Source organism: Canis lupus, chromosome 22 (assembly GCF_003254725.2).
Source record: "Canis lupus dingo isolate Sandy chromosome 22, ASM325472v2, whole genome shotgun sequence".
NCBI lineage: Eukaryota > Metazoa > Chordata > Mammalia > Carnivora > Canidae > Canis > Canis lupus.
Genome location: NC_064264.1, coordinates 52,681,441 through 52,706,877, shown reverse-complemented (window position 1 = coordinate 52,706,877; position 25,437 = coordinate 52,681,441). Strand labels below are relative to the sequence as shown.

At 38.0% G+C, this 25,437-nt stretch overlaps 2 long non-coding RNA genes across 3 annotated transcripts in view; one reads left to right on the top strand and one right to left on the bottom strand.

The window, feature by feature from the left end:
* The window catches only part of LOC112655965 (uncharacterized), a 42,902-nt gene extending 31,174 nt beyond the window's left edge, over positions 1-11,728 (top strand). Inside the window, exons 6-8 of one of the 2 annotated variants that reach the window (XR_007404926.1) lie at positions 9,085-9,174; positions 9,504-9,655; positions 11,233-11,728. This is a non-coding gene — a long non-coding RNA (uncharacterized LOC112655965). The remainder of the gene's footprint in view (positions 1-9,084; positions 9,175-9,503; positions 9,656-11,232) is intronic. The other variant, XR_007404927.1, reaches the window with a different exon arrangement.
* LOC118351958 (uncharacterized) overlaps positions 3,032-25,437 on the bottom strand; it is a 31,663-nt gene continuing 9,257 nt past the window's right edge. Inside the window, exons 2-3 of the long non-coding RNA XR_004808256.2 lie at positions 4,324-4,442; positions 3,032-3,987 (exon numbers count right to left, since the gene is read on the bottom strand). This is a non-coding gene — a long non-coding RNA (uncharacterized LOC118351958). The remainder of the gene's footprint in view (positions 3,988-4,323; positions 4,443-25,437) is intronic.

Genomic DNA, 25,437 nt, shown 5'->3' with positions numbered 1-25,437 from the left:
AATGGTGCTGGCACATATATCCTCTCTCTTAGAATATTAATTAGTTTTTGTTGTACAACAAATTATCCAACACTTAGTGGCTCAAAACAATAAACATTTATTATTTCATTGTTTCCGTGGGTAAGGAATCAAGAAGTGGCTTAGCTCGGTTGCTCTGGCTCAAGGTGTCTCATGAAGTTGCAGTCAAGTTATGATCCGGGGCTGCAGTCATGTGAAGGCTTGATGGGGGCTGGAGGATCTGCTTTCAAGATGGCATCCTCACATGGTTATTAGCAGGAAGCCTCATTTCTCATTGACTCTTGGCCTTAGAAGGCCTTAATTTCTTAGACAATATGGATCTCTTCATTGGGCTGCTTTAGTGTTCTCAAAATGTGGTATTGGCTTTCTTAAGTGTGAGTAAACCAAGAGAGAGTGATAAGGAAGATGCAAACCCTTTCATGCCCCAATCTTTGAAATCACACACCATCATTTTCACCTCATTCACTACGTCTGGTCAACACTCAAAAGAAGCAAAATTCTGCTTTACTTCTTCAGGAAAAATGGTCAAAGAATTTGTGGGAAGATTTTAAAATCACCACACCTGGTTTTTCCTTAGTTGTCAAGAATAAATATTTACAGAACAGACTGCTAGGGATAGAGTCTGCAGGGTGATGCTAACAATCCTACAAAATCATTAAACTAAAGATCATCACCAAATAGCTGTCTTGTCGCATTGTACTATCAAAAATGGTTCAAAGTGGCTTTTAGATTTGAGTATAACGTCAAGGAAAGCACTATGGAAAGCACTATGAAGTCCTCTTATCACCAGCTAAACCCCAAGACCTGACCTTTATTGCCCACCTATTTGTACTCATCAAACTTGGTCCCCCATTTTTCCTTAAGCTCTTCTTTCCATCTTATCTCTTAACTTGGGCAAATGGAAAACAAAACCACCATTCAAGCAATAGTGACTGCCCTGACAAGACTTCCAACTGGACCAGACCACCCAGACCAGTCTGAGCTTAACGCCGGACTCCTGCCAGCACAAATGGAGTAATCTCTAGAGTAACCAACAACTACCTTTGCCTCATTATAATACTAAAATCTCTACCCAAGGAAGAACACAAGCCTCATTTACATAACATATAATGTGTGTATAAGCTTGTTTCCTTAAGATACACTTGTGACCTTATGCCTACATCAATATACAATGACAAGACCTCCCTATCTAAATATTTATCCTAACGCTAAATAAAAGGAACCCATCCTGCCTTGCTTGGGGAGTCATGGTTTTCAAAGCTGTGCCCCATAATCTCATTTGCTACAAATAAAGTTTTCTTTGTGTGACAACTAAACCTGGTGCAGCTTCTGACTCACCATGTAGCCAACTCATGTTGGTTTAGTTAGTCTTAGTATATTGTTTCTTTGTTTCCTCATATCCATGTCTCCATATTATAATCAATATCCCAATATCTGGTCAATCCAACCACCTCTACTATAAACTTTGACTGCATCTATTAGTGACTGTTAGCAAAAATAAATGTTCTCATTTGTCAGTAATCACAAGGTTATTAGAAGAATAAAATAATTTAGCAAGTTAAAAAATACTTTGGTGTACTACTTGGCACAGTAGATGTTCAATAAATGTTCTTCTCTAATCAAAACCAAAAAAAAAAAAAAATCTATACCAACTACCAATCAGCCAATAGCTTTTGACATGCTATTTGAGTCACTGCAGCTATGGTCATGTAAACTCTAGATCATATAACCTGATTTATTCCCCTCTGACCTCAACTGGTGGTAACTTGTCTCTTTCATCTGCTATTTTATTGGTACAAAATATATAAAAATAAAATGTCAGTTTGATCATTTTTCTACTTAACTGTCTTCTTTTCATACTTTGTCTATCCCTTTGCCTTTAACCTTGGTGAAACATGATGTTAATCTCTTTTTCACACTGTAGTTTTAATGAGGTTATTACCTTGCATATCCAATGAGATACTGGCTTATGTCATAAATTTGATACTTCAAGGTATATGCCTTCAGCTGTTGAATTAACATTTAACTGAAAATAAATTTTAATTGCTGATCACAACTAGAACTTTAGATGGATTATTAATAGTATTACTATTATTATTTAAAATGACTATTTTGCAGGACACCTGAATGGTTCAGTGGTTGAGCATCTGCCTCTGGCTCAGGGCATGATCCCGGAGTCCTGGGATCAAGTCCCTCATCAAGAGCCTGATGAGGGATTTGATCACAGGGAGCCTGCTTCTCCCTCTGCCTATGTCTCTGCCTCTCTCTCTGTCTCTCATGAATAAATAAATAAATAAAATCTTTAAAAATAATAATAAAATTAAATTAAATTAATATTTTACATGCAAGTAAGGTAAGCCTTGTGAATAAATAGTCACTAAAAATGTTTCTGTCTTATTAAGTTCCTATGTACAGCCAACTTAATTATTTGTGAAAATAGGTAATAACATAATTGAATTTAATGATCTAATAACTCTATTCTTTTTTCCAAAACTCTTTCATTTTCTCTTTACCACAACATCAAGCTTAAATAACTAAAGTTTCATCTCCTGTTTCTACTATCCATGTTTACAGATGAAGTGCTAATAAATAGATAAGCATCAAAATAGGTCAACTAGAAGGAGAAAAGAGATTAGTATACCCCAAAATTAATATTCATTCCCTAAATAAATAAGAATCAACTGCACTTCCTGTTATAACAAAGAAAACAAGAGACTTGCCACAAAGACAATGGTAAGTGATATGCCATCAGATCAAGAAACAGTGTTGCTCACTAAGCCAATCATTTTCAACTCATGTCCCAACTGCAATCTAAGGTACATGATGCAAAAACATTGCACTGGAAAGGATTCCAGAATCAAGGACATGAATGGAGAGAGGGTGGTGGCACATCTTACTCTCTCTAGGCTTTTGAGAACAGCTTCATTCATAATAAATTATGTAAACCATTTCATATCCATCATGTTCACTTAATTTACATAAGCCTCACTTTTGGGCCAACCATACCTTCCATTTCTGGGATGTAGGTTACCATTAAGCATTCACTTCCTGCACCCCACCACCACTAATCCAACTGCCTCTGTGGATTCCTCATGTCACTCACTCCAGAAAGAGAATGGCAGAAATGAAAGAAGTTATATGGAAAGTCCAAGCATGAAAAGGAATAGAGAAGAAAAGACAGCCATGCTCCATGAGAACAGTTAGGGATGATCATAGCATAAGGGAATTGTACTTTTTAAAGGGAAAAGAATAATGCAAGTTTTTGATGTCCCTGGAAATTTGCCTGGTAATTCACTGCCTTAAGGATGGACCCAGCTTGCCTTAAGGGTATATACTCAAGGGCTAGGGAACAGGGCAAATGGGTTTCGACAGCTGGCTTACAACTAGCTCTACCTGTCAGCTCTGGAAGACATTTCTTTGTACAAAGCAGTAGCTTTTCTATAGAAGGTAATGTTAAACGAACACACATTCAACAAGCATGCTTACCCAGTATCTAGTTTATGAAGGAACACTGTAGATTTATTGTTAGCACGTACTGTTATCTCTACCAAGTGACACTCTGGCAGAGAACTTGACACTCCTGGCCCTTTGGAGGTTAGCGCAAAGTACCAGTCTCACTTATCAGAGAGAGTCCAACCTTTTCTCTCAAAGAACCAGGAAACTACTCCACAGTTATTTCTCTCAGACACGGAGGATCCCTGGGTAGTCACAGAGGAGCAGTTTCTCTCCCCTGCCTCAGTGCAGCTCCCCAAGCACAGTTATGCCTCCAGCTGTCTTCAGTACCCATTTCTTTAATGAGTGCTTTGCCTTTACAAAGCTGACTCAGACAGATGCTCAAGGGCCCCATGCTTGATGTGCCTTACATCTTGAATGTCCTTCCAAACAAATGCCTAGTAGCTGAGAGCCCCATTTATTGAAGAGATGAATGCATTTGTTCCCGTTACAGAGCTGCAGGCAAAGTCTAGCAATCTGGAAGCAGGAAGAGGAAAAAAAAATCTTTGTATTGGTATGGCCTAAGCATGACTTCAATGTAGCAAGGCCAACAAACTGACAGGGTCAAAGAAACTTACACCAAAGACCTTCTATACCAATTTTAACATAGCCATGCAGATAGTTTGATTAAAAAAAAAAAAATCTGTTTTCAAGACTGAATCTTAATCTTGCAAATTTCTAATCTAAGTAACTATTCATTTATGTTAATAAATGGGTCCTTGATGAGATCCAAGTACAATTTTACCAGCATTTCTTTGATTTTAATATTGAAACACGGGATTTATTATTTTTTAAAATTCCTAGACCACTTACCTACATAATTACCTCTCTTACTATACAGTTCTTCTTTATAAGATGAATTAGAACTTGACCTCTTCCAGGCTGTGACAGTGAGTGAATCATTTCACCTCCATCTGCCTCAATCTCTTCACCTATGGGGTGAGGATATAATATTGGTGCTGAGGGAACTTAAGTGTCGTCGATACATTGAAAAGCACACAGAACCTAGGCAGGTGTAGACCTGTGCCATTTTCAGTTGAAGATGGCCTCAGAGAGAGAGAAAAAAATTCAGGTTACGATATCTCAGACTTTGATATTATATAGAGAATTAAATAAGTGTTAGTTATTGTTATCAGCCAAATGTCTAGCACCCAATAGGACCATGTGCCAGGTGTCCCAATCCTAGATATTCTTATCTCACTGTATCATGTTTCATCAGTAATGTCCCCACCATTAGCTGACTCCTGACGTTTTAGACTTTGTGTCTTCTCTGGTACCCAGGCGTGATGACAAGTTTGACTTCTGTGATCCTACTTCTCAAACTCTCCAGAAATGGTTTTGTACTTCTGGCTCAGATCTCTTCTAGTTGTCTTGAGTAACTTCATGCAATACCCATCCTCCAATGCTTCCCTCATAACACCTTTCCTAATATTAATTAAACAAAGATGCGCTGGTACCTATGCATGTAAGGTACCTGCTGAAGTGCGTCCTGAGCAGGCACGAGGCAAATCAGCACAGTCATATCTTTGGAGCTTGTTTGAACTCAGTCTTTCTTCCATCACTTGGCAGTTTAAAAAATGACAAATAATATTTTTAAATGTTGCTGTCATTACATTCAAGGAGAAAGAAAATTTGCCACCAACTAGATGGCAGCCTTGGCACATGCTCTAGTCCATTCCCACTTTCTTGCTTCCCAGAAAGTCCAGAACAAAGGAAGCATTTAAAAGATAAATGAGACACCTCTAAAACAGGAGCAGCAATGAGTTGAGTGGTTGGGTCTAGCCAGGCATCCTTGAAAGCCAGCAGCAGGATACTGCACGATGTGTGCCCTCCAGTCTCCACAGCTACTACCACCAGCCTCCTTTCTTCAAAAGCCTTCATAGATTAGCCTCAACCTATCTTTCTGGCCCGATCTCCTTTGATGATCCAAATACATAACACACTCCAGCAAGATTGGAGTATTCGATGTTCCGCAGTGATCTTTCTTGATGACTTGTGATATTATTTCCACCAGAAAGTTCTTTCCCACTTCTCCCCCAGCCTTGTTAATTTTTCCATATCAGATTTTACTTCCTCCATGAGCACAATCACCGTGTCCTCCCACTCTAGCAACAAGATGTAATCTCTCTCCACCTAATCTCTCTTAGCACCGTGGGTGTACCTCTCCTTGGGCCCTTATTCCATTCTGCTCTATATTATAATCATTCACATATTGAATTGTTTCCCTTACCACCATCAAGCTGTATTCACCTTGAGGGGAGAGACTGTATCATTGTATCCCCTGCCAGGCCTAAAACAGAGCTTGGCATGCTGAAAGCACTGAGTAAATATTTTTCATGTTGAATTAAAGATTGTATTGTGGATAAATATCCTTTGATTTACTTTATATTTATTTAAATTTATTTTGTTCCATTTTGCAAATATTACTGACTATATCAATTTAATATTTCTTTTTTCCCTGTTTTGTTCCTGTTACTGGCCATGAGCAGTTTTCTCAATATACTGTTTATGTGCCAAAAGCCAAAAAAGCAGAAAGAGCAACAAAAAATGGAGAAGCAGGACTTCTTTTTAATCTTGATGTTTTTTACATTTTCAGGTGAAAGTCCAAAAGTATCTCATGTTCTCAGATAACCTTCATACTGCACAAGGCTATGGTTCTACTGGAATAAAATGAAATTTTAAAAGCCAGGTTATATTATTACTCTTTGAGACCATACGTCTTAATTATCCTTTAGTTTATCTCTAGTCTTTCATCCTCACAAAATTCAGTGTTCTCTTCCTGTTATCATTGTAAACAATTCACTTCACAAATGTAGAATAATAAAATTGGGCTTTATAATAAGAAGTTCTGGATGCTGATAGAAAATAAATCATATCTCTTTGTTCTCCCTGAGCCTGGCTTCTTTGTCTCTGTGGTTTCTTCTCTCTGGATCTGTGCCTTTTAAATGCCTTATGATCAAAAAGTGGGAAGGTGGATGGGCACATGGGTGTCTCAGTTGATTTAGCATTCAACTTCTGATTTTGGTTCAGGTCATAATCTCAGGGTCATGGTATGGAGCTCTGTACCCGGCTTGGCAATGAGTCTGCTGGAGATTTTCTCTCTCCCTCTCCTTTTCCCCTCCTCCGCCCCACTCTCACATTCTCTCTCACTCACTCTCACTCTCTCTAGCTCTCTCTCATGCTCTCTCAAATAAATAAATAAATATTTTTTAAAAGTGAGAAGGTGGAAAAAATGAGAAAAATGACTTCAATGTGGCCAATTGGGTAGGGTGACTTTGTAGTCAATATGTTAGGTACAGAGCAAAGGAATGTTCATTTGAGAACCATCTCAAAGGTGTCATCTTGTATCTCAACAGGAACACCTGGAAGGATGTTACTATTTTTGTTTAAATGGATTTTTATAAGGTTCATCAGAGCCCAGTATATTATAGTAAACAGATGATACTCAATACAAACCATGTGATGAAGATAAAAACTCAATATTTTTTGTTTTCTCATTATTTAAAAGACATTGAATCACTGAACCACTTGGAAAGAAAGAAACAAAAAAAGAAAGGCAAAAAGGGAAGGAAAGTGGGAGGGAGGGAGAAATGCTGACCTCGGGAGAGTGAGCTCAAGCTGTCTCCTATAATAAGTAAATTGAAAAAGCGAAGGGAAGACTTTCAACTAACCTACACAGCACCTGTCAAAGTCTAGGGTTGAGTCTATCTAAAGAAAACAATATGGTCGGTTTCTACATTAAAGAGCTCCAATAAAGCCATTTGAAATGTTTAAATGGTTGTTTACTGTAACTCACTTATTTCGTAAACACTTAGCCACATGCCTATCTGTGATATAGTCCATGACATTTAAGGTATCCTTCCAGATTCAATGACCAAAAAACTAAGTGTCTAAGAAACCCTTCATCCTTTGCCTTATATGGCACTTCCATGCTGGGGAAAGGAGTAGACAACAAGATTGGGTGAAGGGTGTTCAAAAATTGGAATATACATTTTTAAAGAAAATCAGCAAGGAAAAGGGACTACTCTGGTCACTATCCTCTAACACAATTCTCCATTCAAATATTCCTACTCAAAGACTCAAGTTTTCTTAAAAGCAGAAGTTTCCTTAAAAGCATGCCTCCCTCTTTTTCTCTTGCTATTTCCTTAACTTAAAATTCCTTCTATTCTCTATTCCTCTTATTAGGATTGCCAGATTTTCCAAAGAAAAATACAGGACATCCAGTTTACTTTTATTTCAGTTAATTACAATTTTTTAGTAATATATATATTCATGCAGTATTGGGAAATTTGTACTAAAAAAAGATTCATTGTTTATCTGAAACTCAAATTTAAACAATGAATCATTATTTAGTGTAAGTATGTCCCAATTATTGCATGGGATATTCTTACCCTGAAATTTTATTTGTGTTTTATCTGAAGTTCAAACTGAACTGGACCTACTGTATTTTATCTGGCAGGTTTGCTCTTAGGTAAATTCTATCATTCAAACCCAGATTAAATGCTATTTCTTCCATGGGTGCTTCCATATCCATCTTATTTTGAAAGGATTCATGCATCTATTTATTACTCCCCAGTCTAATATATATTGAGCACCCATTTTCCTCCAGGAACTGTGTTAGTTACTGGGGATAAAAAGCAAACAAACAAAATCCATAGCTAACAGGCAGAGGATGGCCTTGAAGGCAGGCAATAATGACCCAGAAGAGTAAGTGTCATGAGAGTGAAAGACGCACAGGGTGGGCCACAGAAAATCCGTAAATAAGCCTCCTTGAAGGACTGCAGGCAGTCACTCTCATCCTCTATCTAACTCTATCTTATATTAACACTTAGAACTATATCTGTTTCTTCTCAGCCTCTTCCTGGTGTCGTACTCTGCCTGTAGTAGGTACTGATACTTGTTTTGTGTAATGAAGCCCTTTTTTTCCCGTTCACTTGCTCTTCTTTGGAGTTTTTAGAAAGATAACCACAAGATTGAGTTTAGTTTGTTTCACTTCAACCATAGTGAGAAATCACCCATTTTCCAGTGTACAAAATGGGTCAGCATCACTCTGTGTGCTTCACATAGTCACCTAATCCTCACACTGTCTCAGTGAATGAGGTGCTCTTTATATACCATTTTATGGAAGAGGAAACAAAGACACAAAATGGTTCATTAACTTGCTCCAAATCACACAGATAATAAAGGTGAAGCTGAGATTCAAACCCAGTTGACTGGCTTCAGAAAGCTGTGTTGCCACTCTATGATGGAGGTGATTTTAAAAATTAAAATTAAATAAACTTTGGATTTTTCTGTGGACACTTTATTTGTTCTCTTTTTTAAATTTTTATTTTTAGGGCAGCCCAGGTGGCACAGAGATTTAGCACCTGCCTTCAGCCCAGGGCGTGATCCTGGAGACCCGGGATTGAGTCCCACGTCGGGCTCCCTGCATGGAGCCTGCTTCTCCCTCTGCCTATGTCTCTGCCTCTCTCTGTGTGTATGTGTGTGTCTCTCATGAATAAATAAATAAAATCTTAAAAAAAAATAAATTTTGTTTTTAAAAAGAGTAATCCTTATGTTTCTGATGATCCACAGATGAACTGTTTAGGCTCAAATACAATTCAAGAGAAGAAAATTTAAGAAGAAAGCTAAAACAGCCTTTTTCAAGGAACCATTTAACTGAAGGTTAGTTATCATGGAGTTAGAAAAAGTAAAATCATTCTTCAACAGGTGTTATAAAATTTAGAGAAAGCCAAACATGATGCTGAGAGACAGACATAGGATGGAGTATTGTAACCTTATTACTTGCCTTATAAAAATACAAACTTAAGTGTACTAAATGTCCTAAATCTTATGACTTCCAAAATGTGACCTGGAGAAGCCTACTTGATGAATGTTAAAAATTTCCACTTTTCCATTTGCATAAAATGAGGATATTTAAAACATAAGAGATTAATTTGAAAGCACTCAAACCCACACTCGCTAAAAAGGATACTGCCCCTTCTCTCTTCTAGATGACTGGCACTTCTAGCAAATATATCCTGGTTAAATTTCATCTACATGGATACAAAGAGATTTCTGTCTTCAGGAAATCACCTCCCAGGCTGCTGTGGCCTGGTCTCAGTGTTTATGTCCCACTTGGTTTGGTGCCATACATCAGGGGAAGGTTAGCTCAGTATAACTGTTGCTAATAAATAATGGTGTTAAAATAAGTAAAATTATGGAGAAGAGCTGTTTGTCCCTACACAGCATTCTGATACCAAAGCTAAGACTTTAAAGTCTGTGAACTAAAATATTGTCTATGGCTTCTTTCACTTTCTGAGTCAACAGACAGTGCAGAAATGGGAAATTATCATAAAAAATTATATTTAATACTTAATATAAATCCAAAGCTTCCAAATCTCAAAAATAAATGAAATTCTCTTACTTTGGGCAAATATTCCACCATATAAATTAATGGGAGCTTCATATATAATTGATAATAGTGTGACATTTGGAAAAATATAAAATGTCAACAGAGACATCTTGAGTAAACATGTCACAAAAGTCTTCTTTTATAACAATAAAAGATAAATCAGTTTGGAGGAATAATAGAATCTCAGAGGTTGAAAGAACTTTAAAGGTTATTGAGTTTACTACCCCAAGTTTTAATATACTCTCCAGCATCTTCTCCCACACTTCGGTAGCTCTGGCCCAGGTACAAGTGGACTGTACAGTATTACCCCAGAGTTTGTACCTACATTTCCACTCAGGAACCATCCCTGAGATTGATTTACTGACAACAAGAAAACAGGGCCAAGACTGGGCAGGGACCTTGAAAGGAACCTGTTTCCACTTGTCCCAAAACAAACAATCCTCTTCATCTTTCTTTTAACTTGCACCCACTTTGTCCTCCATGCCTTGGAAAGAATTTGGGCAACTGAGGAAGCCCAATGGGGTGAACCAAGAACCACAGGCAGGAACACTGGCACAAAATGAGAGCAAGGTCAAAAACAGGTGTGTGTGAGAGTCGGTGGGAACAGCACAGAGTTTTCAAGGAGGGCAGCAAGTGTCATCACCACCATCTGGAGCTGAGAAAAAGCCATGTGATCAGAGACTTCTTTTTTTCAGTCATGGGAAAAAATAAATAAATAAACACATAACATGAAATTGACCATCTTTTCCAGTTTTAAGTGAACTATACATTAGTGTTAACTACGGGTGCATTACTGTTAACTACAGATCTCTAGAAGCTTTCATCTTGCAAAACTGAAACCCTACCTTCACTGAACATCAACTCCCCTCTTCCTCTTCCTCTTCCCTCAGCCTCTGGCAACCCCATTCTATCTTCCCTTTACATGGGCTGACCACTTCAGATACCTCATGTAAACAGAATCATACAGTATTTGTCTTTTCATGATTGGCTTATTTCACTAATTATAATGTCCTCAAGGCTCATCCACGTCATAGCATGTAACAGACTTTCTTTCTTTTTTGAAGCTGAATAATATTCCATTGCGTGCATATGCCATCTTTTCTCTGTTCATTTACTGATGGGCATTTAGCTTGATTTCATCTCTCAGCTATTGTGAATAATGCTGTAATGAGCATAAGTGGGCAAATATCTTTTTGAGATCCTGTCTTCAATTCTTTTGGATATTATTCAGAAGTGGGATTGCTGAATTATATGGTAGTTCTATTTTTAATTTTTTGGAAATCTCAAGGCTTCTCTTTTTTAACTATATTGCTATGTGTTCTTTTCAGCTGCCAATTCTTCCAACTCCAGCTCCTGGGAAGATATTCTTAACACTATCCAGGGACATCTGGCAACAACCTTCCTCTGACTCCTCCTACACAGATTAGTGTCAATGCTGAGAGTAAGTCTTTCGGCATCGCTCTACACAGTCCTCCAAAGATAAAGCCCAGCTCAGTTATTCTTTGCCTACTACCTTAGGATGGAGAATATGTTGGTTCCTCTAATAATTGTTTCCCAGTCTATATTGCAAGAAAGTCTATAGGGACACAATTTCTATTTCAAAGGAATGATCTCCTTCCCCTCTTCTTTGGAGAAAGTAGTTTAGATATTGTTAGTTTAAAAAAAAAAATTCTGGGCAGCCCTGGTGGCTCAGTGGTTTAGCGCCACCTTCAGCCCAGGGTGTGATCCTGGAGTCCCAGGATCGAGTCCCACATCAGGCTCCCTGCATGGAGCCTGCTTCTCCCTCTGCCTGTGTCTCTGCCTCTCCCTCTCTCCTCTGTGTGTCTGTCATGAATAAATAAATAAAATATTTAAAAATAATAATAAAAAAATAGAAAAGTATTCTTTGGAGATATTTGATATGAAATGTGTATAAATATGTTGTTTATGTGTATAGTAATTTATGAACGTAACTTACAGGATTAGGTAATGCCCACCTAAAATCTCAAATTCAGGTATGCCCTGTGAATTAGATTACTGAATAAACACATCAGGGAAATGGCAAGTTTTAATGTTTCTAAGTAGAACTCTGAAAAAATAGAGCCTACCAGCCCAATAAAGACTTGACTTGTGTATTAGTCAAGATAGCTCCAGAGAAATAGAACTAAGACAGAAGGATGAGGAATTCGCACATGTGATTACAAAGACCAAGAAGTCCCCAAATCTGACATCCACAGGCAGGAGACACAGGAAACCCAGTGGTATAGTTTAGTCTGAGTCCAAAGGCCTGAGAACCAGAGAAGACAATGGTGTGAATCCCAGTTTGAGAGGAGAAAATGATATTAGATGGACTCTGCTTAATTACTTGAGGCAGGGGGGAAAAGGATGAATTCCTCCTTCCTTCTGCCTTTTGTTCTATTCAGGCCTTCAAACTATTGGAGGATTACCACCCATATTGGGGAGGATATTTTATCCTCCCCAAATTTTGAGTAGGTGGATCTATTCAAATGTGAATCTCATCCAGAAACACCTTCACAAATACAGCCAGAAACAATACTTAATTTGAGAACGCATGTCCCACTCAAACTGATACATAAAATTAACAATCACACCTGAGCATCAAGAAAATTTTGCTTAATTGGTGCATTATTCTGCAGAAGAAATGTGAACAGCAAGGGGCCAAAGAAAGACAAGTGCAAAACAGAGAAATTTTCCAGTGTTTGTTGAGAATGATTCAGAAGAAAACAAAACAAAACAAAAAAAACCCAGCAATACTGAACCCAAAGTGCTCTTTCTAGAGCTGGAGAATCTGAAAAGCAGGAAGAGCTCCCTGGATTTTCCAGAGCCTCAGGGTAATCTCTTTCTCTTTGTTCGATATCAAGGAGCAGAATTTTTATTACCCCCAACGTATCCTGATAGTTCAAAGGAGGTATCAGATGGAGGCCACTGGAAATAAATTTTCTTCATTGTCAGTAATGGTTTGTCACTATGTTCGTGCATCAATCTCTTGTGAGTTGGTTTAAGTTGTTAGTCTCTGGGAAGTTGATAAACTCTAACCACTCTGCACCAGCAAACCAGAAGACAAAACCACTCCCAGGGGCCCTCTCCAAAATTCCCCACTAAAGGCATACTCCACAAACAGCTGAGCCCTAGCATAGGTTTATCTTTGGTACCTAATTTCCACGTAAAGACAAAGGATATCTATCTGTCTGTTTATCTATCTAACCACTGCAAAGAATGAAGCTGAGTGGGAAGATCTACCACAGACTGTAAAAATGAAATTTGTCTCAACCTGAGATAAAGGGTAGAAACTAGAATGGTACAGGATGAAAACTTAAGTTGGGAAATGAGCACAGTAATTAAACCCAGGACACCCAATAAAAAAAAAAAAGTCCCAAGTCATGATACGCAGGACTAGACAGGAGTAACAGCACCAATCAAGACACACATGACTTTAACACCCTTCAGCCCTCCCCCACAGTTGGTGAAAGAATTCTGTTTGTCATCTGCATCTATTATCCCTGGGTGAGAACCTCTCTTTCTCTCCCTTTTTAGGGGCAACTCTCAGGAATAAATACAAAATCAGTCATTTACACCTTGACATGATTTTAATTCTGCTCAGGGGGTTCCTAGAGGTCCTCACATCATAAGCCTCAAGTTGTTATTAGGTGCCACCATGAATTGAGCTCATGGGATAAAGGTAGAGATGTTGGAGTGACCAAGTGGCAGGGAAGCAGATGAGGTCATCAGTAGGAATGCTAGGCCAAGGTAGGCTAGGTAAAGTTCAAAATCAAAAACTCAGGCACGGCAAGAGCTCAGATGATAAATAGTTCTAACCCTTCTGGACAAGTTTTGTAATAGACATCTGGCACTGACTGCAGCTTTTATTTCATTTTCTGGGTTTTTGTTAGTTTGCAGATTTTTGTTTGTCAGGTATGTTGGGGGTCACTGATGGGGAGGGGCAGAGGAGGAGGGTATGTTAGTCATTCTCTGCGAGAAACATAGATAAGAATGACCAGGATTCTGATTTCAAGTTTTGACCAGGTATCGAATAATATCTACAACCAACTCCGAAAAGATCTGGGAAAGTCATACACAAAACACAAGGATACATAAGGTTACATTGTATTTCTTTAACATTTTGTCCCATAACCCTTAATCTAAACAACTAATCCCCTTTCTGACATGTACCTAATCTAATCTTTGTCCTCCGTTGCTTCAAAAAACCACAGAAGGATGAGCCCAAGGGAAAAGCATGCCAAAAGAAAGAAATAGTGTGGTGCCAGGACCTGCTTTGAGAAAATAAGGTAAAAGGCAGGATCCACAGACAAAAATTGGCCCTGGTCTTTTATTTTAACTTTCTCTTGCTATGGCTATCACCCTTGTTTTTATTTAACAATGCAAGTTCTCTACCACTTCCTAACATATAGAAACCCAAAAAGTGACCAACTGCTTGGAATAAAAATGGAATTCTTACAGCAAAAATAGAAAAAAAAGTAATATCTCAAAAATTATCCTGCCACACATGCAACAAAAATTGAAAATGCTCTCCTCAATAATTATCAAATGTTAAGATAATCCTCAGTAAAACAGATGGAATAAATTAGAGTCAAATATTTAAACATTTATTGATGCTGCTGCAGCAACTTTCCAGACAGCCAAAAATTCCAGAGTAATATTCTTCAAGATGTGGCACAGATTTCTGGAGTTCTTACCACATCTGAGAAGCTCTGCTCCTTCTATTAGTTCTTCAGGAACAGGGAAGGGCATTCTGATGGATGACTTCCAAATCAATGAGATTTTCTGCTTGTGGAAACAAGATATGCCACAGGAAAATCAAGCCCATGTGTGAGTAAACTATGGTGCCTCCACATCTCTTTATGGGAATTGACATCCATTGATTTTTGAAAGTATACATTTTACCAGAACTCAACAATGTTTTTAACGAGGCCTTCTTCCACCATATCATCAGCTTCAGTCACTCTGTAATTAGATTCAATTAACATGTCCCAAATGCCAGAGAGGTTAGCAATAGTGACAACATTGAGTACAGTTAATGCATAAAAATTAAAATGTTTGCTCTCTATAATATTAAATTACATATCATATTCCTCTTTGCTTCTCTAATGCTTCTTTGTAGGAACCTTAAGAATTATGGTTTCTCTCTGTGGGTCATTCATATCAACATATTTTATAGACAAGTTTACTGGTAGATTATATAGTAAGAAGACAAGACAGTCAATTCCTCCTAAAAGTAAAAAGTTTCCATTCCAATCCCTCTTTCCTGTCAATCGTGGGGCTGAAATTGGCCTGCCTATCTGTATGAGCTTATCTTTGAGGATGAGAGAAGTGTAGTTTGAAAAAATAAAATGTAATCTTCCTCAAGATGTGTGATAGCAAAAAAAAATTTAAAAAAAGATGTGTGATAGCCACCTCCAATTCCATCAAATAAGGAGGATAGGATAAAATAAAATCTAAATAGAATCATACCTATAATATTTAGTGCCTACAGGAGTGTGAAGCAAAATATAGTGATAAGAGAAAGACAGCGAAAGAAAGAAAGAAAGAAAGAAAGAAAGAAAGAAAGAAAGAAAGAAAGAAAGACAGCAGACAGCAATAAACCACAGCATCAGGTCCGAGGTGGTACTTACTAGGACAACAGGCTGCAACAGTATTATCAAAGCAAAGTTTGCGCATGAATTCCAATTCCAAATTGATCAATTCATTGGCAGAAATAAAGTCACATGTAAATATCAACCAATAAAAGAGAATACTAAGAAATATTTGATTATTTATCAATGTAAAAGTACCAAAGTTACCAGAGTAAGCAACTTCAACCAGCATCCCGGTGGGATTAAAATAAGTATAAACACCTTTTAAAAACTGCTTGAGGGATCCCTGGGTGGCGCAGCGGTTTGGCACCTGCCTTTGGCCCAGGGCGCAATCCCGGAGACCCGGGATCGAGTCCCACGTCGGGCTCCAGGTGCATGGAGCCTGCTTCTCCCTCTGCCTGTGTCTCTGTCTCTCTCTCTCTCTGTGACTATCATAAATAAATAAATAAATAAAAATTATTAAAAATAAATAAATAAATAAATAAATAAATAAAAATAAAAACTGCTTGAAAATATAAAAGCTTATTTAATAATAGAGGAAGTACAGAGGTAAAAGGACGTTAACTAAGCATGGAAGGTGGGGGACATTTTTACCCAAGGCCCTTACAGTTCTGGAGGAGAGTTGAAGGGATTAGCTTCACGATTAACAGCTTTTTAGGGGGAGAATTACAGTGACTGGAGTCCAGCACATAATAAAAAATAACCAAAAACTCAAGGATACAAGGAAACCTAAATGAAATCCAGTGGGGGGGGGGGGGGGGGGCGGGGGGAAGGGAGGATAGAATCAGATGTATGATGTCTTCAGATATTAGAGTCTATATTTTTTAAAGTGTTATTATTGTTTTCAATAATTTCTTTAAATTTATAATTATCATCAGAAAACTAGACAATCTCAAAATAATGAAAATTCCAGAAATAAAAGGTACGTTGGCTGAAATTAGAAAGATATGAATGAGTTTAGCAGAATTAAGACAACTAAATGCAAAGAATATTGGTGAACTTGTAGATAGGCCAGAAAAAAAGATTCAAAATAAAGGATAAAGAAAATATTATGGAAAATAACATAAGAGTGTGAACAGGTCAGAAGTCACAGTGAAAAGCCTACAGTACATGTAATTTGTGTCTAAGAGAAAAGGTGGAAGAGAAGTAATAGTCACCAACACCAGGCTGGTAGTTTGCCAAAATTGAGGAAAGATATTGAACAACATATTTAAAAGTATGATAAAAAAAATAAAAAAATAAAAGTATGATAAAGTACTTCTAAATAAATTTTGTAATCAAAGAAGGAATCAAAACAAAACTTAGAAAAACATGTTCAACTCATTAATACTAGAAATTAAACATATCAGAACTTGCAGAATGCAACCAAAGATGCCAAAGTGTGTATATAGAAGAGAAGGGTTATATATCCAGCTCAAGAGATGAGGAAAAAGCACAGAAGTAAAATGGAGAACCTAACAAAAAGTTTATAAAATAGGAAAATTATAACCACTTTCATTCTTCATAAAATGTATTTGGAGAGAGTTTTAGAGTATTTAAAACAATTTATCAGTGAAACCTTTGGACCTGGAATTTTCTGTGAGAAAATTTTAATTACAAATCCAATTCTTTAGTAGCTGTGGAACTACTAGTATTTTCTATTTTTTCTTGAGTTAGTTTTAGTAAGCAGTATTGTTTAAGGAATGTGTCCACTTCATCTAAGTTTTCTAATTTATTGGCATAAAATTTTTCAGATTTGTTTATTATTATCCCTGTAATGTCCATAGGATTAGCAGTGATATTTTATCTTCCATTCCTAATGTTTATCATTAGGTTTTTTTCTAACTCAATCAGATATCCTGGCCATTTATCAATTTTACTGATATTTTCAAAACACTAATTTAGCTCTCTCAATTGTTTTATTCTCTTTCATAAATATCTTATTATGACTTATATATAGAATTTTTGCTTTTTTATCATCTTAAGCCTAACATGTGGATCATTAATTTTAAACTTTTCCTCTTTATTGTAAGCATTTGAAGCTAGTAATCCCCCTGTTTCTGCTGTACTCTACCTTTGATACTGTGTGCTTTCAGTTGCATACATTTCAAATGCTTTAAATATTTCCTGTGGTTTCTTCTTTGACCCACGGACAATTTAGAGAGTTTTTTAACTTCTAAATTTTTGAAATGTTTCCATTTCTCACATTGGTAGTTCCTTATAATTAATATCTTACAGTTAGATCACTTACTACAGACGATTTGATCTTCTTACATTTATCAACAACACATCTTTTGTCCTGTTATCTGATCTATCTTGTGACTGTTCCATGTATACTAGGAAATAAAAGTATGTATTCTATTCTTATTGGGTACAGTGTTTTTAAAATGCTGAGTAGGTGATTGTGGTTGATAGTGTTACTCAAATCTTCTACAACTTTCCTTAGTTTTTGGCTATATGTTCTATCAATCAGTGAGAGAGATGTTAAAAAATCACCAAGTATGCTTCTATATTTCTTCCTTTAGTTCTCTATTTATTTCATATATTTTGAAGTTCTGTCAGTAGGTGTATACACATTCAGGACTGTCACATCTCCAAAACAAATAGAATCTTTATGATTATGAAATATTTCCCTTATTGATAATATTGCTCCTTTTTCCCTGACTTCAGTTTAAGTGATATTAATAAAACCACACAAGCTTTCTTACACTTGGTAGTCTGATATATCTTCCATCCTTTTACTTTCATCAGTCTATGCCTTTGTATTATGATGGACTGAAAGATTTTGTCCCCCCAAAATTCATATGTTAAACCTCTAAGGTTTGGGAGGGTCCTTTGGGAGGTAATTAAGTATAGATGAGGTCCTAGAGGGAGGGTGGGCTCTCATAATGGGATTAGTGCCCATTCCACCACAATTCAGTGGTGAACATTCATAAACTTCTGTTCAGGGAAGGAAATACAATATCACCAGCACTCAAGATGCCCATTTGTGGATCCTCCCAACCACTATTCCCTCTACCTCTCTGCAAAGTAGAACTTCATTTTCAAGGTAATCACATCCTTTCTTCTCTTTACTATTTTGCTACCCAAGTATGCATCCCTAAAGACTAAAGTATGGTTTGGTTTGGTTTTTAAATAAATAAAATCACAGACTACTGTTTCTGGTAATGACACAGTGGCTTATGGTGAATTCATTCTCTTACAGATATCAATTATAAATTCTGGCAAAAATACTAAAAAGAACTACTTGAAAGTAATGAATGCCACCAAAGGCAGAACAAAACTGAAAGATTTTTGATCCTTGATAAAAGAGAACCACCATGAATGAGATCTATGATTACAAAGCTCTTCCCCCCAAGGCAGCCATCAGTTCATGCAGCATAGTGTAGTGGAATTAAAGCAAAAAGCCACACAAGCTTGAGATATCAAAGAAAAAAGTTTGCAATGGCCAGAGAATCTGAAAATTAAGGGATAAATCCCAGGAAAAAGGAAGATATAAAAACATTCCCCAATTTTGCATATAGTCTCCCCTAAATCTTTGGCTGACCCCTGATCCCTTGCTCATGTGCAAGGGAGATTCCAAAGAGTAAAGTAGAGAGAAAGAGCTGGAAGTCTGAAAAAGCTGATCATAGATTTAAGCTCCTGCCCACCAAAAAAGACACAACTTTGGATTTGAATTCCTACAAATTAAAGAGATACTGTAATTACCTCAAGATTTCATGAAAGAAGGGCCATGCCTCAAGAATAAAATCTGTGTCTCAGGACTAAGAGTCTAATCATAAGACTAGACTAAGTGCAAAACCAAAAGGCTCATTCTTGCAAAGTGAAAAGCCCATACAAGTTCAAAATAATAAGCCAGTAATTTAATTGCCCACCATGTCAACTGCCACTTGGGTTAGTTGCATTAGCTGCCACTCTCCAGAGGAAGGTCCTTAATTAGGACCTCTGCAGCACACAGTGTACAATGTCCAGTATAAACTGAAGAAAACAAAACATAGACACATGAAGAAACAAGAAAATGTGATTCATACTCAAGAGGAAAAGTAATAATGTCAAGGAATAAACCTCAAAATGCCACATTTTTGCCTCAAAAAATAGTAAGGTCCAGCTCTCTCTCTCTCTCTCTCTCTCTCTCTCTCTCTCTTTCACACACACACACACACACACACACACGTGCAAATCATCTGAAAACAAAGAAGTTGAGATACATAACCCAAAGCTACGATTTCAACATGTAGGATCCAAGGTAAGGAAAAAAAGACTCTAGATTCCATTATAGCAGAGCTCCTAAACCTGTTACGTGACAGCCATCCATTTTCCAGTTATGAAGAGGCAATATCCTATAATTGGTCACTAATATTCTAATATATGGAACCAACAAAGGGGCTGTGTCAGTGTGTGCATTTTAGAATAAATGCTCTAAATATGCTGGAGAATAATCCATAGTTCAAGGGTAAAATATATTTTCCTCAATAGGTGGAATAAATCCTGGCAAAAAAATAAACAGAATTTATTAAGCAGGAAAATGTGAGAGTATTGGAAAGAGGAAGAAAGAAGACAGGAAAGCATAGGAGAAAAGGAAAAGAAAAAAGAAAGAGAAAGAACAGTGCATGCAAGACATAGATAAGGAAACTAATCTAGAAGCAAATCTAACTCAAGGAACAGAAAAAAGCTCTGTGTGAGCACTTCCTACTTTAGAACAACTAAAAGTGAACTCAATGAAATAGAATTTAACAGATTAAGTGTTAAAAATACAGACTTTGATGTCATTGGACATTCCAGAACTAAGTAAACAATTTAAGGACAAATATATCATTTCCATGGGAAAAAAAATAATTTGGAAAGACAAGGAATCAAACAGATATATAAAAGACTGGAGATAATCACCATAAATGAAAAGAAAGGTGGAAAAGATATTTGTAAAAACTAGAGAGTAGATAACAGAAAGGAAGGGTCAACATAGTTATTCTAAATTAAGTAACTGATCTTTCCTTAGATATGAAAGCTAACATATGAAATAGGGAAAGTATCCAGAGATAAAATATAAGAAAACATCTTAATCAAAAAGGAGTACTTGAATCTAAATACACAGAGTATATAGTCTTCTAAGACATGTCAATATAGTATGACCAACCCAGAGTCATGTTCTGATTGGATTCCTGAACTTCAAAGTCAAAGAATAAGTTCTTTAAGTATTCAGGCAAGAAAAAAAAAAAAAGAAAGAAAACCACTGAAGAAAAAAATAATCTAGTCTGAGACTTCTCTATGGCAACATTCAGTGCCAAAAAGATAATATAGTACTGTCCATAAAGATCTAACAAGTAATGTGAAATAAGAATATTTTACCTTGCAATAGGAAGGTAAAAACTACACATTCACAAATAGGAAAGCACAGGGAATAAACTCCTAAAGTCTTTCTAGATAAAACTATCCAGTGGAACACACAATCAAAAATTAAAATTAAAATAGAGGAAAAAATAAGAGAACTCAAAGAAATAGAGAATTCATCTGTAGTGAATTAAAATTAACTGCTTTTTTTTTCAATTTCTGCAAAAATGTTGGGACTTTTTTTTTCCTTTTATCTGGAATCTTTGGTAGAAGTGATACTGTGCCAGTTTTAGGTTCAGCCTTTAAGGACTGGCAACTTTGGGATGATCTGGAAGGGAGCTTGAGATACCTTATGCCCCTGGAGAGGCAACATGTAGTTGTCCCAGTGGACAGTTCCAGTGGACTGTGTAATTGTCCCAGTGGCCAGTTCCAGTGGACAGTGTAGTTGTCCAGTGGTCAACCTCAGCTGAACTCCCGGCCACCAGCCAACATGGACTGCCAGCATATGAGTGAGCCATCTGAGAAGTACTGGTCAGCCCACAGAAATCAGGGGAGATAACATCACAGTTGTTGTTTTAAATCACTAAGCTCTGGGATATTTTGTTGCACAGCATTAGAAAACTAAAACACTAACAGAAGGATTGATAATAAGCACTAAGTTCATTTTAAAAAGCTAAACATCTGTGAAGATTATAGTTGCAAAGCAGAATGTAAATATTATAATCATTGCAATGAGAAAAAGAACAGTAACCAATAATGGCTCCCATTTCACTTTGGTTATCAGCCAACTTCCTCATAATGGCCTACAAGGGATCTCCGTGATCACCCTTCCATCCTGGACACTTTCTCTCCTCTTCCATTAGTCTGCTTTTCATCAACTCCATTCCAGTTGGGCCAGCCTCCTCACAGTTCCTGGACCTGCCAGGCACTCAGTAGGGATCCACTCTAGCTTTCCTGTGCCTAGAATGGTTACCCCAGACACTCCATCGACTCCATTCATCCTTTCCTCTCACCCTGCCTTTGTAATAAATGATTGGACTCCAACTATCTTCTCTCACTCCTACACATGGCACACCTGGTCCTTCCTACCCTTGTTTTTCTATTTCTGGTTTTTTTTTTTTAAGATTTTTTTAATTTATTCATTAGAGACACCCACACACACAGAGAGAGAGAGAGAGAGAGAGAGAGGCAGAGACACACAGGCAGAGCGAGAGGCAGGCTCCACGCAGGGAACCTGACGTGGGACTCAATCCCGGGTCTCCAGGATCACACCCCGGGCTGAAGGCGACGCTAAACTGCTGAGCCACCCAGGCTGCCCTGTTTCTGTTTATTTTTTGTTAACTAAACTATCATCATGTTTCCCTTCATTATTTATTTCCTTTTTCCCCCTGACCACATGATAAGTTCCACAAGAGCAGGGTCTACCCATTTTATTCACAGATGTATCCCCACCTAAAACAGTTTCTGGCTCAGAGTAGGCGTTCAACATATATGAATTAATACAATTTGGAAACTGGAAGGCAGGCAGAGAAGAAATGTGTGAATGTCCATTTTCCTACCTTTTATGGTAGGGAGTTAACATTGCATAAAATTCCATGTACGTTTTCAAATACCTTCAACAACTCATGCTTTCCATAATAGCCTCTCAATATTTACATGAAGCTGTATCATTCCTTTGATATTTTTCTATTAAAATTCATATACAATAATTTTAATACATCTAATTTTTACCTGAGCATGCAGATGTGATGCTATTGTCGAATGTAAGCTTGTCTCTCTATGCCAACAAAAGGACCTTTTCATTCTCATCATCTATCTGTAGAGGGAAATGTTTGTACCCATGCTCACTTTTAATATTAACAAAATGTCCAATAATTTGGACTTTTTTTTACTTCCATCTTCGAACCTTTTTGTATTAAATGAAATTTTTGTAATAAATATTTATCAGTTGTAAAAATTATAAAGTGAAATATAAAGGATAAATTACTTATTTCCTTAATGAGTTATCTCCACCCTAAATGTCCCCAAAATAGCTCATATACGCCATGTACTAAAAAAAGAAAAAAAAAAAAAAAGATTGGCCTTAATCCTTTTTACCCCAACATTGTTTTCTTGTGCGTCATCAAGGATGCTTATCAAATTGCAACTTGATTTTTAAATGTAACTTTGACTCCTATTTTAACAAGGCATCTAAGTATCAAGCATTCTCTGTTTTTAATTTTAATTAGCATCTCAAATCCAACTCAGCTCCTGTATTCCATTGCTGTGAGCAAATACCCTATGCAGGAGAAGTCCAAATTCCTCCACACATAACTCAAGAATCTTGAGAATCTGCCCCTGACGGCCCCTCCTTTATCAGTTCCTGTCTCTCCCCAGCCTGGCCACTGGGCTTGCATTCTGAAAAGCCAGAAAATTTGCTGATTTTAGGCTTTCCCGCCTTTCATTAATTTTGTTCTCAGCTCTCTCAATATTTAACAAAGTTCCCTTTGAAAAGCCAACCTTGTCTCAGAAATGTGGAGGAAAACAAGGAAAGGTTGTCTGTCCACTTTTTTGTTCTAGTTTTGCCTTGAGCTGGAAGTTTGAAAGGAGGTACAGTATGTAGAGATGGTGAAGAGGTGGTGCAAGTGTGGTACCATGGGGAACCAAGGGGATAAAATCTGAGAAGGGAAAGGAGACCAAGGGGCATATCCCACTGTTGCTTCATCTGCTTAATCAGCAGTCCTGCCACTTGAAGAGATATATTACCAGAATCTCACAGTTGCAATGTTGGATGATATAAAGGGTTTTTTTTTTAAGATTTTATTTATTTATTCACGAGACACAGAGAGAGAAGCAGAGACATGGGCAGAGGGAGAAGCAAAGGGCCCTATGTGGGAGTCAATCCCAGAATCCCAGGACCACGCCCTGAGGCGAAGGCAGATGCTCAACCACTGAACCACCCAGGCATCCCAGGTAATAGGTTTTATTAAACAGATTATCACCTTGAACTTTTTTTACAAAATGCCATTGAACAGAAGCCTCCTGAAATGATTGACATACAGCTGGTGCTCAGTGGTCAAGCCTTTGATCCCAATCAGATGAATGGACAGCTAGTCCAGCCCCAGTCTATTCTCCCCAGGGTATTTTGGCCTCAAAGATGGTCAGTGGAGGCTCCAAATAATAACTCCAAATAATAATAACTGTGAGACTTGCAGGTTCCATACGAGTTCAGCACGCAGGAAGGAATGGGAAAGAGGAGTGAGGGGGGGTCATCTCACCCAGAGGGAACTATTCAACGGAATCACTCAAATCCCAAATGACTGTTGATCTGAATAGAGCCACAATAGGAAACAGAAAGCCTGTCTTGCCCGTGTGATCTTCAGGGCAAACCCTTTGAAAAGCTGTTAAACCTTCACTACTCCAATGTGATACACAGGCACCAAATGGAAGCCTGAGCAGTCAAACTGACCCTCCAGCTGTTTGGTCTCTGCCCAGGAGGCCAGAGGCAGGAACCACCTGCTGGTTTCATAAAGATGGTCTGTACCCAAACCTAGCCCAGGGAGACAATGAGCCGAAAAGATTGAGGAGGATGACAGTGGGAATCAAGCCCCAGCCTCCTGACAGTGCACTCAGGTGCGCATCTGTTCCCTGATTCTGTGTTGCAATTAAAAAGAATGATTTTTACATATTTAGATATTTTCCATTTATCCTGGTCTGATGCCTGAATTTGAATACGGCTGAAGTTAAGGGTACTAATTAATTGTGAATCACTCCAATACTTGAATATGAGGCCTCTCGAGCCTAATGTGCAAATTTATGTAAAAACAATGTGAAAATTAGAAATGCATTGGCACATTTTTTTAAACCAGAACTGTAGCTTTCTGTCTAGTCGAACAGACTGCTCATTTGCAAGTTGTCTATATGCAAAGCGTTCTGCCCCTGGGAGCCTCAAATCTCCTTAGCAAGTCGTCTGAAATTTGAGAACAGCTTTGTTCTGAACCCACTTTCTACTCTCTTCACTTTCTCTCCTCCGGTTCAGCAGTGTGGAAAAAAGGCTAGGTACAGGTTTCACCTGGCAACCTAGCAGCAAGTCCAGCCCAGAACAGGAAGCCCACCCTGGGAAACAGGCCAGATCCCCCTGACAACCCAAAAGATTCAAGTGACCCTCTTGCAGACCAGCCCTGGGGAAGTGAAAGAGGCTGTTGGTGCGTAGGTCCCAGGCTAGCTTTCCCACGACTCTTGGGTGCCTTTTGAGGTTAAAGCACGGCAGCTGCCCTGAAAGCCCTCACCACTTGCGTATGTGTCAGGCCCTCAATTCTGCAGTCCTGTGTGGCCTCGCCGTGGCATCACGGGAAGAGCCAGCGCTGACAGGTGCCAAGGTGCAGCAGCAGGGGGAGCATTCGGCTCATCTGCCCTCAGCTGCCTGGCACCTAAGCCAAGAAGTGGGCCAGAGGCCAGTCCCAGAAGATGCTTGCAGGGGGCCAGCAGGGCAGGGCCAAGTCATTCCACATGTAGGAGTGGCAGGGGAGTCCTTATGGGAATTACCTAGCTAATCATTTAGCTGTGGGAGCAGAAAGGGTAGTGACAGAGACAGGAGAATTTCCCAGGAACTGGCCTGCAGCCAGACAGAGCTAATGGTCACCCACCCAGGCCAGC